Source organism: Manis javanica, chromosome 13, assembly GCF_040802235.1.
Source record: "Manis javanica isolate MJ-LG chromosome 13, MJ_LKY, whole genome shotgun sequence".
Lineage (NCBI taxonomy): Eukaryota > Metazoa > Chordata > Mammalia > Pholidota > Manidae > Manis > Manis javanica.
In genome coordinates this window covers 40871379-40890089 of record NC_133168.1, presented here as the reverse complement: position 1 = coordinate 40890089, position 18711 = coordinate 40871379, and the positions used below count along the sequence as shown (strand labels likewise).

General features: G+C 34.8%; 1 long non-coding RNA gene across 1 annotated transcript; it reads left to right on the top strand.

Annotated features, from left to right (window-relative positions):
* The first annotated feature begins 363 nt into the window (after positions 1–363).
* On the top strand, positions 364–7086 carry LOC118967471 (uncharacterized). The gene is made up of 2 exons (XR_005054528.2): positions 364–564; positions 4098–7086. It is a non-coding gene; the product is annotated as an uncharacterized lncRNA (long non-coding RNA).
* The last annotated feature ends 11625 nt before the right edge of the window (positions 7087–18711 follow it).

Sequence of the window (18711 nt, the reverse complement as noted above, 5' to 3'; positions counted from 1 at the left end):
AAGAAGAATATGTATGCAAAATCACATTAAAAAAATCTTTATTTGAAGGTAATAGATTAAGGTTTTCAGATGAACTTCATTTCTTGTATTCAAATGATGAATTTTTCTCTGCCTCCTGGGTATTATTTGACTTGAGAAATTCTCTCAGCTCAAAGACATCACAGCAGTAATGTCCAGCAGAGTGTGTGACCCACAGCAAGCATAAGTAAATATTTGCTGAGTGACTATCAAATATATGAGTACTGATTAACTTGAAAAGCAGGCCTTGATGTTCACACATGGCATTGGTTAAGCAAATGATTGATAGAATTCTCTTTGGCAATGACTTAAAATTCTTTAAAAAATTTCCTTGTTCTATAAAAATGATGTTAGGAATGTGTTTTCCTCACTTTGGTAGCTCTGATATGATATGCTCATCAAAACATCAATTTCTTTGTTGTGTCAGTGACTTTTAAAAGAGGACAAAATTGGAACTGATTCAGCACATCATAATGGTGTTGATGATAGTGATAAAAGAGATCCAGTGACGCTCTTCTCCTTGACTTTTACTGGCAGAGTTCTCAGGTAAGAGATAATCACTATGGGGAGAAATATTCTCTAATCCCACCAAGAGCCCATAGCTTTGGAGCAGCAGGATTCACATTGTTCATAGATATATTGCACCAATATGGCAGGGGGTGGGGTTCATTTAATTTAATTTGTTCTGGAATTCAACATTGCTCCTGAAAAGGTAGATTAAAAGAGTTAAATGCAAATTAAATAAACATACAATACAGGATGTGAGAGTGATCTGGCTGCGGCATTTGTCACCCCACTGATCACCAGGGTTGATTGTGGCTGACCTGGCTGGCTAGGCGGGTGCCCTTTTCTTCCTCACCTCTTCGTGTGCATCCGACCTGAAGCTGCCCACTCAGTGGAAGAGGATGACCTTCCCCAATAGAGGGAGACCAAAAATCATATGATTTCACTTACATGTGGAATCTAAAAACAGAACAAAATAACAAAACTGATACAAATTAGTCATGGGGATGAAGTTGAGTGCAGAGAATATAGTCAATAATAATTCTGTATTGACACATAGTAACTACACTAGTTGGCGTGAGCATTTAATAGTGTATATAACTGTCAAATATCTGTTTTGTATACTTGAAACCACTACAATATTGTGTACCCACTATTCTTCAATAAAAAATATATGTTAAAAATTAAATTAAATTAAAAAAGAGAACAAAAAAGCAATACATCTCTGAGCCTCATTCCACTGTTGCTTTCAGAGCTCCCAGTTTGTGAATGCTTTTTATGTGCAAAATAAACTCTTAGTAATTAGTAAATAAATAAAATAAAAATGTAATACAAACTAGGTGAAGATACAAGTACCTCAGACTCTTATTGAATATATAATTCAAAGGAGTTGTCACAAGATGCCATTCTTTTCAACAGGTAGTAAAGCTCAGAAGTCTGAATAGTATCAGGTAAATGAGATGTAATAAAGTCAGAGTGATAATTCTGCAAGCAATAAAATCACTATATATTATAACAAACAGTAATGATAAAATGAAATAATCACAGAGTAAGATTTTAAAATTATATGACACTTAATATGCCTTCTGTCCTTGAAGTAGTGGTACATAACTGTAGTATTCACAGTCTACTGTGGGTTTGATCAAATAACTGTAATAATTACAGTTAAGTTACTGTGAAACTGTACTCCTTAGTCGGTGCATATAACAACCACTTTCTGTCATGTATACTTCTCTGAATTTTCTTTGATGGAAAAGGAAGAGATAGAGAACAAAAGATTGACATAATTTGTGGTCCTTTTTGCCTCTTCATTTTATAATCTGGTGAATTTATAGGATTATTTCATTCATGCATGTAAATATTTTGTATATGTATTGTAATAGAAAAAAAAGTTTAAGGACTTCTAGATATTTTACATATCTATGCTATGCTATTACATTCAGTCAAAAAGTCAACAGTGCCAAGTTCAATTTGGAACTCACTGGCAAGTCACTTTAAGGTTCTTCAGCTCTTTATCTCCATGCTCCATTGCTCCTTAATCCATTTGCTTTCCTTTTGAACATCACTAGCTTCCTTTAGGGTGAGCCAGTTGTGAGTTTGAATCTAAATTATCATAGCACTTATTGAACTTTAATTACTATTTAGTTAATTACCTTTAAAGAAAACACAAATGTTATGAATCAACCTGATGCTTTAAAAAAATTGTATTCGCTCCATTCTAGGTTCCATTCTAGTGCTTTCAACCACTTTCTAAACCAGTGTAGTGGCCATATGAGGTAAATGTTATTATTCACTAGCTTTTGGTGAAAAATCTGAGACTCAGATTTGTCCAAGATCACAAAAAGTAATGAACTTGGTACTGAAATTCATTTCTATATGGGTTATGGAGACCAGACTCTTTTTAATAAGCATAATATCAAGAATAAAATGTCTGTTGAACTTTTCTTTCTGATTGCTTCTGTAAAACTATGAAGCCAAAAATATGAATCTTAAACATTGTCTGCTTATTAACAGTAAGAAAAAACAGGCAGAAAATTGGGTGTTAACAATGTTGTCCTTGTGTCCCTTCTTTTCACATACCTGTTAAGATCCCCTATGACCTGCTGTTTTATCTGCCAGACCCAAAATATGTAATTCATAATGGAGACTCACCCTTTTAAAAAAAAAGTGTAGTGAAATACAACAGATTTTAGAGTGATTATAACTGACAGCTATTAACGATCTAAAAATATTTGTTTTTCCCTCAGTATATAAACTGAACACTATTCAATCTTGTATTATAAAGCAATTTAAAATGAAAGACTGTTTCGCTGACTTATTTGTTTTCACCTGCGATCAATTACTTTACCTATCTAGAATTGTCCTAAATAAGTAGGTTCACACTCTTCAAAAGATCTATGAGCAGAACTAAAATTATATATCTACTAACTCCTTCACAGATATTAAGTTGATCCAACATTATACCTGCAGTGGTTCTAAGAAGTTATTACTTGCTAGAAACCTAGAAAAAATTCAAAAAGAGATCAATAGAAACTCTTAAAAGAGTTGTATAGTATTTTCTTTTTATTACCCTAAAGTAGATTTAGTAAAAGTTTACTTCTTATTGGCGAGGAATAGTGAAAAAAGGCAATTTATAAAGTTCTCAAAATAAATCAGAGAAAATCCGAACAAATTGTAGCCAACCTGTTTAAAAACATTTTGTTTAGAAATCTGGAGACCATTCTAATAAAATGTAGAAAGTTGAATGTTACCTTATAAAAGCTTGCTTGATATTATATCTATAATTTGCAAATTAATTTTGCAAATTTTAGATTTTTTAAAATATGGATACATCCAAATATGAATTGTCCAACTTTTACCTAATTGATAGGCAATAAATCTGAGTATCTAAATCTCAAAGATTAATTAAATTCATTGTAAAGAGTGTGTTATACTCTATCACAAAGTCCCATCAAACTATTTCAAATGGTTTAGTTTTTTTATTGATTAGGGTTAAGAGAGGAGAAAATAATTAGATAAGACTTTGTAAACTGAATGGTGATATACAAATAATACAAACAGAGGTAATTATTTTCAATATAGCTTAAATATGATAAAATCTTCCCAAATAGCATTTTCTTGGTTTTCTTTGCATTTGCTTACTTTCATTGGCAAATGAATTTTGTTTTGTAAAAATTTAATTCGTATGCAATTTTCAGTGTGTGGAATGGGGGTGTTTGGTAAAATGAAATAAGTTTGTTCCACCCTTTCACTCCCATTGAATGAAACTATAAAACCTGGACAGGATGCATGTAGTATCTATTTGGGAACTGAAAGTAAATGGTGGTACACATATTTGGGAAGAATATCAGGATTTGAAATAACACTATATCATCAGGAAGTTCGCCACTTCCTTCCTTCAGTATCCTCCAGCCTGAGCACACTGCAGTAGGAAACCCAGAAGTGGCATTTGGGTGCAAAGAAAGTTCTAGAGAAGCATTCTAGTTTGAACTCAGGTTATTGAAAAAGGAGTTCTTTAGACTTATATAGAATCTACCAACCGATTTAACTATTTTCTCCATTTTCTCATGCTCTAGTACCTAAGCAATTGAAAAATATGGATGCAGGTGATGGAAAATCATAGGATCCAGAGTTTGGTTCTCTAAGTGAAGGGAACTTTCTTCTTTGATTGGTGGAGCTATCTTCCAAAAAGTGTGACAAATACAAACCACAGTGTGGCTTTTTTCTCTCTCTCCCAATGGCTTGCTTCAGATGTGGTCCAGACGCAGAACTATGCAACACAGCCAGTCAATATAGCTCTAGCTCTCTTTCTAAAGGAAAATAAAGGGGACCTCCAGGAAACAATAAAGTACCAAGGAGAGCTTTTAGAGGGATAGCCTCGGGCAATAAATACCATTAAGTTTTCTATAAACTCTTGGATGGAGCCCCAAGCTGCACATGAGTAGATCTGATTCTTATCAGCAAGTTCAAGATATAATAATCCTAAATATGAATGCATATATTTGCTTCAAAATATGTGAAGCAAAAACTACCAGAATTAAGAGGAGAAATAGACCAACCTTCAATCATAGATGGAGAAATCACCACTCCTTTCAGTTACCTATAGAATCAATGGGTAGAAAATCAAGAAGGCAACAGAAGAAATGAACATAGCCTTCACTACCTGAAACTAATTGATGTTTAAAGACTAATACCCAACCACCATGGAATATTCATTCTTTTCAAGTGCACAAGACAGTCTCCAAAAAGATCATCTTCTGTATCAAGAACAAGCCATAACAATGTTTTTAAATCAAAACATATATCTTTGACCATAATGAAATTAAACTAGAAAATAACAAAAATAACAGGAAAATAGTCAATAATTTGGATTAATCAACACACTTCTACATAACCCATATAGTTAAAGAGAAAAAATACTCAAGGGAAATAAAGTATTTTGAACTGAACAAAAATCGAAATTAACACAAAATTTGTGGAATGCAAGTAAAGCAATGCATAGAGGGAAATTTGTAAAATTTAATGTTTATATCAGAAGAGATTTCAAATCCACAATCTAAGCTTCTACTTAGAATAAAGGAGAAAGTGGAGAACCAAATTAATCCAGATTAGCAGAAAGAGGAAATAATAAAGAAAGAAGTCAATGAAATTTAAAACAGACTTTCATTAGTGAAAAACAATGAAACCAAAAGCTGCTTCTTTGGAAAGATCTATAGAACTGATAATCCTTTAGCAATATTAACAAAAAAAGGAGAAAATGAAATTACCAGCATCAGTATTGAAAGAAGGAATGTCACAAAAGACTGTGAAGAGAAAGTTTAACAATGGAATGTGTACAACTATAGCCACATACATATGGCAACTCAGATGAAATGGGACCACTTATTGTCAAGCATAATAGAATAAGACCCAACAGAACAAAAGAGAAAATTCTACAGCTATTAAATTTAATTTATAAACTCTTCCAAAAAAGAAATTACCAGCTCAGATGATTTCACTGGTAAAATTAACCAACTACTTAAAGAAAACATTATTTCTATACATCATTATTCTTAAAGGGAAATATGAATTATGACCATTATGAGCTATCTACATATTATTAGAATAGATAAAAAATACTAACCATACCAAATACTTGAAAGTATGCTGAGCAAACAGATTTATCAACCATTACTGAAGAGAACACAAATTGGGATAGTCACTGTAGAGAACAGTTTGGTAGTTGCTTAAATGTACATTTGCTATATGACTCAGTAACGTCACTGTCATCTAATCCAGAAAAGTAAAAACTTATGATGACCCAAAAACAGTACATAAATGTCTAGAGCAAATCTACCCATAATTACACCAAACTCAGCAATTACAAACAATAACAAAATGCAACAAAGTGTTGATACATGCAATAACTTGAACCAATCTATAAGACATAATGTTGATTGGAAAAAGTCCATCTCAGATGTTTATATGATATATTGTTATGTTTTGAGTTGATTTATATGACATTTGCCAATAGCTAAACTATAATGATAGAGAATCTATCAGTAGGGTATGTGTGGGGCAGTGTGTGACCATAATTGTATGATTCAAGGTAGTTTTTTGGAGTTATGGGGCAGTTTAATGTCCTGATTTTGGAGTTGTGACAAAAAAGAGTGAAGTTTCTAAAAATTATTTTAGAGCTACTCTAGATTTATCAGGACTTAGCTTACAAATTAAAGATGTTAACTTTCTGTTACTTCACCTAAGCAGATGCATATCAGATCATTGTAGAAATATGTGCAGGTAAATCTCAAAATTGATATTTGAAGAATCATACCAGTATTTGATCAGTCCTAGAGAAAGAGGATTCTGGATCTGTCTCTCTCAATGTCTGTCTTCCCATATCCTGATTTATCAGCCTAAAGCCAAATTTTAAAAGCAGTATTACATTTTACAATTTGATTCTCCCTCTTTTGTAGCCTGGGACTGCTCCTTAGCAAGGTCATACAGCCTATCATATGATCTTCTTTCAAAGGGAGGCATGCTAAATAAAGATCATTTAAAGAGAAGGTTGGTGCATGAAAGAACTGCAAAAATGTGAGCTTTGTTCCTATAATAGGGTTTATTTTACTTTGCATTATATTATTACTCAATTATATTAAGGTGAAATTTCTCATCTAAGTTTTAATTCTTATCTTATTTTAATTAATTTGAGCACAGAAATTATGTACAATTATATGCCCTGTAGATAGCAATAAATGTGTTGAAAGTAAGTGAAGGTGAGATTTTCTTTCTGAAGTAGCTGAGGTAACTCAGTGTTTCTTATTTTGAGATCTCTGTAATATGGGAATTTTCAACATGGGGGTTTGTACAGTTTTCATTTTATTCAAGAATAGAAGTCAAAAACATCAGTTAAATTGCTCATTTTTATTAATATCATAGCAAGGAATGATGAAGTAAATAAAAATTCCAGTCTGGTTCTTTGATGTGGGGCTAATTTTTGTTATTTCACCATCTCAAAGAAATAAAAGTATGTAATTAATGTACCAAGAGGAAAAAAATAAAAATGGCAGACTGTTTATATTATTAGAGGACATCTTAGTATCAATAATGTGAAGCATATAAAATAATGTAATTAACAATTTAATGATTTCATTTAAATATATAGAACAATATATAGACAATGTCTTTTTCAACAAAACTATTTTTTTCTTCAACCTATTCTCATCTTGGTAGACTTCTGTTTCTAGACTTCTATTCAAAAAGTGTGAAGGATGCTAAAAAAAGGTATGTGTGTTAAAATACAGGGTTCAGTTTCATAAAAAATAAACCATAATATATAGGCACTGGTTTTGCTCCATTTTCCACTGATTAATTTTCTATTCTTTTCTTCCCTCTTTTGAAGTCAGAAATCCTAATGTTTAATGTAAGCTTCCATCCTTGCTATCCATTTGTTTAGTCAATGGAAGATGCCATCATGTTACCCCTGTAAACCTAGAGATGTTCGTGGTTCCCACTCTTCTTAGTCACTGTGAACTTCATAGTATCTTATTGATTGATTTTCTTCTTGGCCGCAACCATGATAAATAAATCTTTCTTTACATTCACTTCAATTAACACTTAGAGTGTGGTTGAATTTAGATTGATACAGATTGTCATCTCTATCCTGTTTAAGACTATTTCCTTCATTCTTTAAAACTACATTATTTTAAATGAAATATATTTTAATAAGCCAAGTGGAAAAAGACAAATACCATATGATTTTGCTACATGTGGTATCTGAAAACAAAACAAAATAAAATGAACAAAACAGCAATGGATTCATAGACACTTAGAAGTAATTGGTGATTACCATGGGGTAGGGGTTGGGGTGGGTGAGTGAAATAGTGACAGGGATAAAGAGGCACAAAATCTCAATCATAATATAAATTAGTCATGGAGATGAAACTACAGCATAGAGAATATAATCAATAGTTCTGTAACATCCTTCTGTAGTGACAGATAGTAACTATACTAGTTGGAGTGAGGATTTAGTAATATATGTTGAATCACTGTGCTGTATACCTGAAACCCATATAATAATGTATAGCAACCTACTGCAATTAAAAAAATATGTAAAAAGATATATGTCATTTAATTTTGAATCTATCTCTATACCATTTTTGATATTTCAAACCTATCTGATGGGAAAATTATTGCAACAAGTCTTGAAATGAAGATACTTCTAAGCAGCAAGAAGTGACTTTACATGGATTGCCAGCACTTTTTTACACTGGGATAAAACTGACCTTTTCATAAACCTTTCCCTAATGGATGACATTATGAAGAAAGGCATCTTCAGCCTGAAAGGGCACTGTTTGGTCTCGCTTTCATTCAAAGAGTATAGAGTCCAAGATGAAAGTAAACCTGGCACTTTTACCTGAGTCAACTGGGGAAAAATGTCATTTAATCTACTGGACAATAACGGGAAGAAGTCCCAGTGTCATTTCCTAGGATTAATACAAAATAGCACCCCCCAACAATATCCTCCTTTTTTAATACTGCTTAATTGGCATACAAATTTGTGAGGGACTTTAAAAAGAAACCTGGTAACAGGTACATAACTACATCAAAAGATTGATGTTTGGATTGTTTACTCTTCCATGAGAGTTAAAGCTGGCCAAAGTACTTGTTTTATCTTAATGCAATTAGTTGCAGCCCAGCAAAGAAAATAAACCTTCCTTTATAACTTTCCAGTTTTGTGCATTCTGTGCTAAAGAGCCTCAAAGACTTCCACTGCCTTCAGGGCAATAACATAAATGTTTAACTGATATTATTAATTCAATTGCTTAACTTAAATAACGTTTAAATTCTGCCTGAACCATGCAATAATATTTCTGAGAGCATGACCTTAATGTAATTTTTCAAAGTGTTTTCATATCTAAAGTGGCACCCTTTTACTAAGGACAATCTGTAACATACTATTGATATGCTCAGCTACTCAGTAGATATCAGGTGTACAGTTGCAGAGAAATTAATATAATATAATAAAATATACATTTATATTAATCATATGTGCACAAATAATCAAGGTACATTTTTTAAATTATTCTCTTAACACTGTATTTAATTAATTATGAGCATATTCAGGTATATTGTTAAAAGGATTTAAATAATTATCAACAAATTCTCTTTAGTGGACGAAGTTTCCCTGGTATATATCTAACAAAGCTAATTAAACTCATAAATATGAGACTAGAATAGTAATACTACTGGTTGAGTTCTCTGCGGGTGTGATTAAAAAGTTCTTTTGGAGACTAACCTTCAGATATTAAGCTGGGGACAGCCTTTCAAAAAAAAATGTAGCGATAACACTTTGAGGGAGAGACAATACTAGAATAAAAGTTCAACATGCCCCAGAGGATTTTGCAGTGCATGATGACTGGAGGGCTAAAAGCTAATAAAAGATAAACTTCCTAGAAAAGTGCTGTCAAAAAGAAAAAAAATAAATAAAGGTGACTAAGAAATAGGCAGCTCCAAGAAAGAAAACGGGCAAGTTCTCTTTTTACAGAGATACAGACGAAAGGTTAGAATGAAGATGCATTGAACTGTCATACAATTTTCTGCCTTTTAAAATGTATTTCCCGGAACTGATCTTTGCAATGTTTATTTCTAGTTTCTGACAAAGTGGAAGAATGACAGATCACTGATAGAGCTATCTTAATCCTGCAGTCTTTTGTGAAGGAGGGAATAATGAGAAAAGTTTTTCTAAACCATATTTGGAAAACAAGTTTTTACAAAGCCATAAAGAATGATCAAAGTGTGGGTCAGCTAAGGGTCAGATTATTCTCCCTTTCAGTACTTCCACGACAAGCCAGGTCTGAGACTAGGAAGGAATGAATGGGCTGCTGGCCCATCTTGTCTCTATACTACCTAATAGGAACAAGAGACTTGGATGTACTAGAGACTTGGATGGGGTGGAGAACATTTCTCTTACTGCAAGTCTTAGAATTATCAGTTCCATAGAAGAAGGATGCGGAAGGATTCCAGGCTTGGCTTAATGTTCTGTTCCTGCTGTTTTGAAATTCTTAATACTTTCTGAACAAGAAGCCCTGTTTTTTTATTTTGCACTTGGCCCTACCAATTATGCCAGACTGGTTAAGGAGGGGTTATAAGCTTTGGTTAGTATTACATCGTAAGTATCTCTAACAGATTAAGGGGTTATGCCTTCCTCCTCTCAAGTACAAGCTGCTGTGAACCCCAGAAAATTGGGAGGATGTGATGCTGAACTCCTTTTATGTGTCTTTCCTCCATACTTCACTCAGAGCTCAAGCATCTGCTTGGTGCTGCACTGGGAGGGTTACACAGAGAGACAGAATCTGAGGCATTTACAACTGAACTGCAGGACCTAAGCCATTTACCTTGTCTTTATCACATTGCAGTGGGTGTAGAATGAGAATCTGATAAATCACAGCATCCTCAGTGGAAAGTTACATTCCTTTTAAAGCTAAATGAGATGAGGCAGTCAGTACAATACTATTGATCCCCATGGGCTGTTCACAGTATAATAAGTACTAACTCTACCTGTTTATTCTCATTTTTATAATAGCTCTTTTCCAATGAATTTGTTATTGTTCCATAAAGATCCCAATATGTAATGAGGCAGTACAGCACACTGGTTAAGTGGATGAACTCTAAGCTAGATGACTTGAGTACAACTCTTTGATCCAGCACTTCATAACTGTGTATCTTTGAGGAAATACCCTTTCCTCTGGGTCTCACTTCCACAGTTACCAAAGGTAGTAAATATTAGTACCTACTTTGTAAGTTTATTGTGAGAACGGGATGAATTAATACATTAACTGCATTTAAAAATGTAGTTAACTTTTACCTGCTATTATTCTTTCTGTTATGGAAATTTCAATAGGAGTTTTGCATGCTCTGATGCCAAAGAACATGTAAAAATATGCCTACACATGAAAAATCAACCACCAATGATGAGAATTAGAGTTAGGAAACATCACAATTCTTAGCAACTTATTACAATATTAAACACAACCATATATCTTAAGTTTATTAGTAGCTTCAGGCCCAAAACTGAAGAATAATAGTTTCACTGTAAAGTTAATTCATAGGCCTCAGCAAGAGAGAGAGAGAGAGAGAAAAAAAAAGTGGCTCTTTCCCCACACAGTGGCCTACAATTGATTGTAATTACCAGTTTGCAGAAGACTGTATTGGTGGGAGGGTCAAAGATTACAGAGAACTTTCCCATTGCTCAGTAGCTAATGGGACACAGCTGCAAGGGAAATGGAACAGTATAATTAAACTTTAGTCTCTTCTGTTCCTTTCTTTAAACAACATAGTTACAATTTTCTTGTCACCAAAGAACTAAGAAGAAACCTTCATAAGCTATAGGAAGAAAGGGTCTATTGTATGATGAAATCTTACTGATCTTGGACACCGCGACTAGTCTCTCTCATCTTATTGATTAAAATCTGACCTTAGTTAACATTTTACTTGGTTGTGAGATGTTCTTTAAGTATGTAAATATTTAACAGGACAATGAAAAATATAAAGAACGAAAGGAAAATCTTTATATTCCAACAGATCCTCACTTTTCAGCACTCTCCATCACACAATTGTATCTAGCTTCTACATTTTTATGATTTACAGAATGAAGGGCAAAAGATCTATATTAGACAGTTTCTAAGTGTTGTTCTATTCTTATTTTCCTTAACTGATAGAGCTCCTGTCACAGCATGGAAATATTTTTTTTTAAATAATATAAAACTTCTACACATTCATTATTAATTGAAACACTTATACTCAAACAAGTGAATTATATATTTCACCAGTGATCTTTCCAGGTATAACTTATCCTCATACTCAAACATGAGATTATAGAAAAAAAGTTAATATCTAAACTGTGTTATTTCCTACAAAGTTGACTAACTGAGAACAAATATTCTCTGTGATAAGTCATAGTTTTTATTGGATACTCATTTTATAACCTTCTTTCCCCAAAATTTGCTTTTTTAGTACTGTGCACACTTACCTCTACATTTTCTACATCAAAATTTACATGGTCCTTTTCTTAGCCAGTTGTCCATTGATACATAGTCATGTTAAAAAATACACATCTCTTAATAGAACTAATAAGGTTCTGGGTCTAATGCAATGGGGGTTTCAGAGATGAAATAGGCACAGTCCTCTTCTCAGTAAGCATGGGTAACCACAATAGAAGTAAGATGAGCTCAGGATAATAAAGAGGAACAGACACATTTCTAGGATTATCCCACTCCAGAGATTAACTTCTATTTGATTAATGGTTGTTTTCTATGATAGATGAACCATTCCATTGAGCTGCATCTGGTAAAGGTCAGACAAGGTACTGCTTCTCTCCCTGGGCCTCAGATTCTCTTAAAAAAATATAATAAATGAATTAGAGTGAGGGAAAATTTCACTTTTAATATTTAATAACTATCATTATAAATTATTGTAAAATATCAATACTTATTCTATGGTGAATGTAGTATGAACAAATCAAGATTCCCTCGGTCGCCTCACTGTCTGTGGGGACTCTAATGCCCTTTTGATACTGTGTTATTTTGATAACCCTTTCCTCTGTGCTTTCTGGAATTCACTGTCAGCCATCAAATAATCTCCCCACCAAACCTGTATGTGCCACATCATCTCTGAAAGAGCCCCTCAGTTTATTTTTCATATTCCCCCCTGTGGACAGCTGCTTTCTTTGGAGCCTTCTCAAAAAGAAGTAGTTTTCTTCTTGTACTTTGCACCCTTTGACCTGGAGGCAGGTGAATGTCCTTGATTTTCAGTTTTGCTCCCTCCCTGCCTTTCTTCTCTATTCCATTAAATTGCCAGCTGCTAATATATGTCATCAGACTAGGACAGCACTGCCTTGTTGCACTGAGTTCCCTGGTCAGTGACTATTTCTCCTTATCTCTTGGGCTCCTGATCACTGTCATTCTTTTTATTCATATTGCAGCCACAGGGTGCGCATTCTAGTATCCAGGCCTGCATTCCCTCTACCTCCTCTCTTCCAGAGAGCATGCTCCCCACTTCAGTCAGCTACTTATTTCATGGTCACTCTTTAAAAGTCACTTCCAGTAGCTGCAAGCTCTTCATAATGTCAATTTTTCAGCTTCCAACTCTTCTTTTACCATTTCCAAGTTTTTTATCCTCTCTTGTACTCTCTTATACTCCCATATCAGAAATCCTTCATCACTAGTTCCTACCTGGCATTATTTCTACTATTACCCTCATCTCCCTCCTGTCCCTAATTCCCTCATCATTCTGCTATGCCAGCTTACACTCCAAGGTTAATCATTATAGTCACACCTCTCTGGGTTCTTGTGTCCTTGTGCTGCTCTCATTTCCTTGTACTTGCTTGGCAAAACCAAAATGGTATAGAAATACGACTCTCCTCTATTCTGTACCTAAACCTAGCAGCTTGGTTTGGGGGGAAGAGTACATAACCATACTACCTGATCATACTCTAAATTCATTAGCCTTCATCTCAAATGTCATTAATACAACTCAACACTAAACTGTATTTCCCTAGTTGCTTCCCTTTCCCTCCTCCCTTGTTGCATATATCTACTCCCTCTTCAGATCTCAAATTCTACCTCTCCAAATGTATATGGTTATCCTGAAATTGAGAAAAAATAGATGAGAATTTCTATATTCTGTAAGGCCTACCACAACTACCTCTCTATCTAAATCTTGTATCATAAACCTTGCTTTCTCTCATTAATATGAATTAAATGAAATAATTTATTAACATGAATTAAACGTTTGTGGTCTTAGTCATTTCCAAACCTTTATGTACAATAAATTCCCATTTCTCTCCTCAATATGTTACCTCTTTAATCCCTCTCTTTCCTGTATCATCAATTTTTACCTCTGTGATGAATCATCTGAATTTAGTATGCAAGCATATTATTTTTCCCACATTTAAAACAAACAAACAAATAAAAACACCTCTCCTCATGCCAAATTGCCTCATATTCCACTTCTTGCTTTTACAGAAGCACTCCTAAGAGTTTTGCCTGGATTTGCCCTCTTTAGTTTCAGTCCTGAAATTGTGTTTTCCACCTATTAAAATCAGACATTAGGCTCCAGTACTTCAGCAAATCTTTTTAATAAGCTTACTGATGACTTCCATGTTGCTAAATCCTGCAGTTGTTAATCATTCTTCACCTGGTTGATCGTTTAGCAGCTTTTGCCTCAGATCAGTGCTTTTTCCTTCTTCATACGCACTCATTCTCTTTGTGATTCCAGACATTCTAAGGCTGTGCATTTCATTTAGGCAGTCACATCTCCCAAGTTTATATCTCTAGCTTGGATTTCTAAGCTGAAGTGTAGATTTACATTTTTACTCCCTATTCTAATTTCATCCAAATGTCAACAGGGTATCTCAAATATAACAAAATTAAAACTGCAGTGCAGAAGTCTTCTTTATACTTGTACTATTCACTATCTTCTCATCTCAGTTAATGGAAACCGTGTGAGCCCAAATCCTTTTTTTTTTCCACACTTCTCTATCCACAAGTCATATCCAGTGTGATTGAAAACTTGACTGGTTTTTGCTTCAACTCTGCAAAATCTGATTGGGTCTCAATAGCTCTGTTATCCACGCCTTTTACTCTCACTTGGATCACTGCAATAGACTCCTAACTTCCCTGCAATCTGCACTTACCCTGGTAGATCGAAGCCTAGGACAATGGCCAAAAGGACCTTGTGCTAGAATTTGCATCAGATTACATCATTCTGCTCAAACCCTCTAAGGCTTTCATCTCCTTTGGAGTGAGGCAAATTCTTCACAATGGCCTTCAAGGTCCTGCATTATTAGTCCATCATCTCTCTCTCTAACTTCCTCTCCTAACAGTCTCCCTTACGCTCATTTCCTCTCAGGCTGTAACACAGAGCTCTGGTGCTCACCTCAGAGCCTTTCCAATTTGCACTTATCTTTTCTGGAATGCTCTTCTCCCAAATACACATTTGACCCATTCTCTCACAGTCTCAGATTTTTACTCAAATGCCATTTACTCCAAGATGTTTCTCATCACTATAACTAAAATTACAAACTCTTACTTTCTTTTCCCTTCTTAACATTATTTTCCTTGATAATAATTAACATCATCTAACATGCTACAGTGGATAGAAATTATTTTAGAAAACTTTTACATATAAAAGAAGAAAATTTGTATTTTAGTAAATAAATTATAATCTCAGAACTTTGACTTAAATCTAGAATGAATATATTCAGGGAGGTGATTGTATCTGAATGGTGGTTGAATATAAACTGGAAAAAGGAAGTTATATTTGGATAAGAGAAGCTAAAAGGACTTGATTTCATTTAGTACTCACTAAGGCACAATCATATTTTCGATGGCAGAAATAAATAAGGAAACCCTCACTAATATGCTACTTTAGATATGTGAACACTTACCTCCATTAATATATATCAATGGTTGCAAAATTATGTAGTATGTCATCTTTCTAGAGTGATTTATAGAAAATATTGGAAATGGACTAGTGGCAATATTTGAGCTATTGTTATGAGCCAGTGTGAGAGAGAGTTTGAGAAAGAGGTTTTCTGATCCTCTTCAGGTCATAGCCCCAGTCAAAGAAAATGACAAATTTAATTCTGATGGTGATAGAGACAAGCAGCAGGGTATTCACCTCAGCTGTGACTATTGCCTTTTCATTTCAGATTTTGTTTATTTGTGTCCTCTCTCTTTTTCCTTGATAAGTCTGGCTAGGGATTTCTCTATTTTGTTTATCTTCCCAAAGTACCAGCTATTGGTTTCATTGATTTTTCCTTTTGTTTTAATTCTTCTCTATTTTATTTATTTCTGCTCTGATCTTTTATATGTCCCTCCTTCTACTAACTTTGGGTTTTATTTGTTCTTTTTCTAGTTTCTTTAGATGTGAGTGTAAACTGTTTATTTGGGATTATTCTTGTTTCCTGAAGTAGGCCTGTATTGCTATGTACTTCCCTCTTAGAACTCCTTTTCCAGTGTCCCATAAATTTTGGACCATTGTATTTTTGTTTTCAATTGTCTCCATGTATTGATTGATCTCTAATTTGTTCATTGATCCATTGACTATTTAAGATCATGTTGTTTATCTTCCATGTATTTATGGGTTTTTCTGTTTTCTTCATGTAATTTATTTCTATTTTTACTCCATTATGCTCTGAGAAGGTGCTTGATACAATTTAAATTTTCTTGAATTTATTGAAGATCTTTTAGTGGCATAGTATGTGATCTATTCTGGAGAACATTCCATGTGCACTTGAAAAAAATGTGTATCCTCCTCCTTTTGGGTGGAATGTTCTGTAGATATCTGTTAAGTCCTTCTGATCTAATGTGTTGTTCACACACATTATTTATTTTCTGTATGGATGATCAGATCTAGATGGTCTGTCTATTGATCTAAGTGGTGTATTAAAGTTGCCTAATGTGATTAAGTTGTAGTCCATTACTCTTTTCAATCTGTCAGTGTTTGTTTTACATATTTAGGTGCTCCTACATTGGGTGCATAGATGTTTATAATTGTTATATTCTCTTATTGGACTGGACCCTTTATCATTATCTAAGTTCCTTCTTTGTCTCTTGTCACATTTTTGTTTTGTCATGGGAGTTCTGTGTACCTCTGTGGTCTGAGAGGCCATTTCCTCCCCTAGTTTGGGGAAGTTTTCAGCAATTATTTCTTCAGAGACACTTTCTATCCCTTTTTCTCTCTCTTCTTCTTCTGGTACCCCTATAATGTGGATATTGTTCCATTTCAATTGGTCACACAGTTCTCTTAATATTCTTTCATTCCTGGAGATCCTTTTATCCCTCTCTGCATCAGCTTCTCTGCATTCTTGTTCTGTTTTCTAGTCCATTAATGGTCTCTTGCATCTCGTCCATTCTGCTATGAAGTCCTTCCAGAGATTGTTTTATTTCTGTATTCTCCCTCCTTAGTTCTTGCATATTTCTCTGCAAGTTCATCAGTATGGTTATGACTTTTGTTTTGAATTCTTTTTCAGAAAGATTGGTTAAATCTATCTCCCCAGGTTCCTTCTCAGGGGAAGATGTAGAAGATGTTGAAGATGTCTGGGTTAGTCTTGTCTGGATCAAATTTTTTTGCCTTTTCATGTTGATAGGTGCAGTGGTATGCTATTGACTCATCTGTCAGCTGGGAGGGCCAAGACTCTTTCTACTTGCTCCTGGCCTTCCTTTAGTGGACAGCTGTGACCCCTAGAGGCTTGTGTTGGGCAATTGCGTGTAGACTGGGTCTCTGTATCTTGCCCGGCTGGTATAGAGGAAGCTCCCTTGCTGTGGGCATGGCCAGCCTCAGGCTGCTGCTATGCTATGGCGGGGCCCTGGAGCAGTAATGGTAGGGGGGCTGTTTGGCTGTTTACCTCTGTGAGGGGTCTCAAAGCTGTTGCCAGGGGGTTAGTGTGCCTGGAGTTCTCTGGAATTTCCAGCTGCTGGACTGTGACCTGGGATACTTCCATCCATCTGTGAGGTCCCTGTCCCTTTAAGACTTTCAAAAAGCACTCGCTTTTCTTTGTCCCAGGGGTGCTGGCTGCAGGACCCACTCACAGGTCTTACTGTCCTGTTTCCCTAGTTTCCAGCACCCCATGCATGCACTGTGTCTACTCTCTGGTGCTGATGGCTGGGGCTGGGTGATTAGCAGTCCTGGGCTCCCTCTTCCTCCCCGCTCTGACTCCTCTCCTCCCGCTGGGCTGCAGCTTGTATCTTACCCCTTTCACCAGGCACTGGGTTCTCGCAGGTGTGGATGTAGTCTGGCTGTTGTCCTGTGCCTTCTGGTCTCTCTTTTAGGGGTAGCTGTATTTGTTGTATTTTCAAAAATATATATGTTTTTGGGAGGAGATTCCCACTGTCCTACTCATGCCGCCATCTTGGCCCCACCTCCACTTTTTTGTTTTAAAGTCTATTTTGTCTCATGCAAGTATAGCTACTCCTGCTTTTTACTTCCAATTATTTTCTTGAAATATCTTTTTCTGTACCTTCATTTTTAGTCTATATATGTCCTTAGGTCTGAAATGAGTCTCTTGCAGGCAGCATATAGTTGGTCATGTTCTTTACCCATTCTGTCACCCTTTGTCTTTGGTACATTCAGTCTATTTACATTTAAGATAGTTATTCATAGGTATGTATGTACTTATTGCCATATTATAAATTGTTTTCTGGTTGTAGTTCTTCTCTGTTTCTTTCTTATCCTCTTATACTCTTCTCTTGTTATTTAATAGTTTTCTTTAGTGTTGTGATTGTATTTATTTATTTTGTATGTGTGTGTGTGTGTGTGTGTGTGTGTGTGTGTGTGTGTGTGTGTGTGTTATTGTAGGCTTTAGGTTTGTGGTTACCATAGGTTCATGGATAGTTTCCCAAATGTATAACATTCTGTATTAAGATGAAGGTCACTCTATTTCAACCACAATCTAAAAGTACTTGTTTTTTAATTTTTCTTCCTCCTCCATACTTTATGTATTAGATATCATAATCTGTATTTTTTATGTATGCCTTGACTGATTTTGTGAATAGATGGTTTTGCTGCTTTTGTTTGTTAACTTCAAACTTGCTTGCTAAGTAATTGGTCTACTACCTTTGCTGTGGGTTTATTTTCACTGGCGAAAACTGTTCAGGCTTAAGAACATTCCCATCTACAGAAGTCCCTTTGACATATCCTGTAATGCCA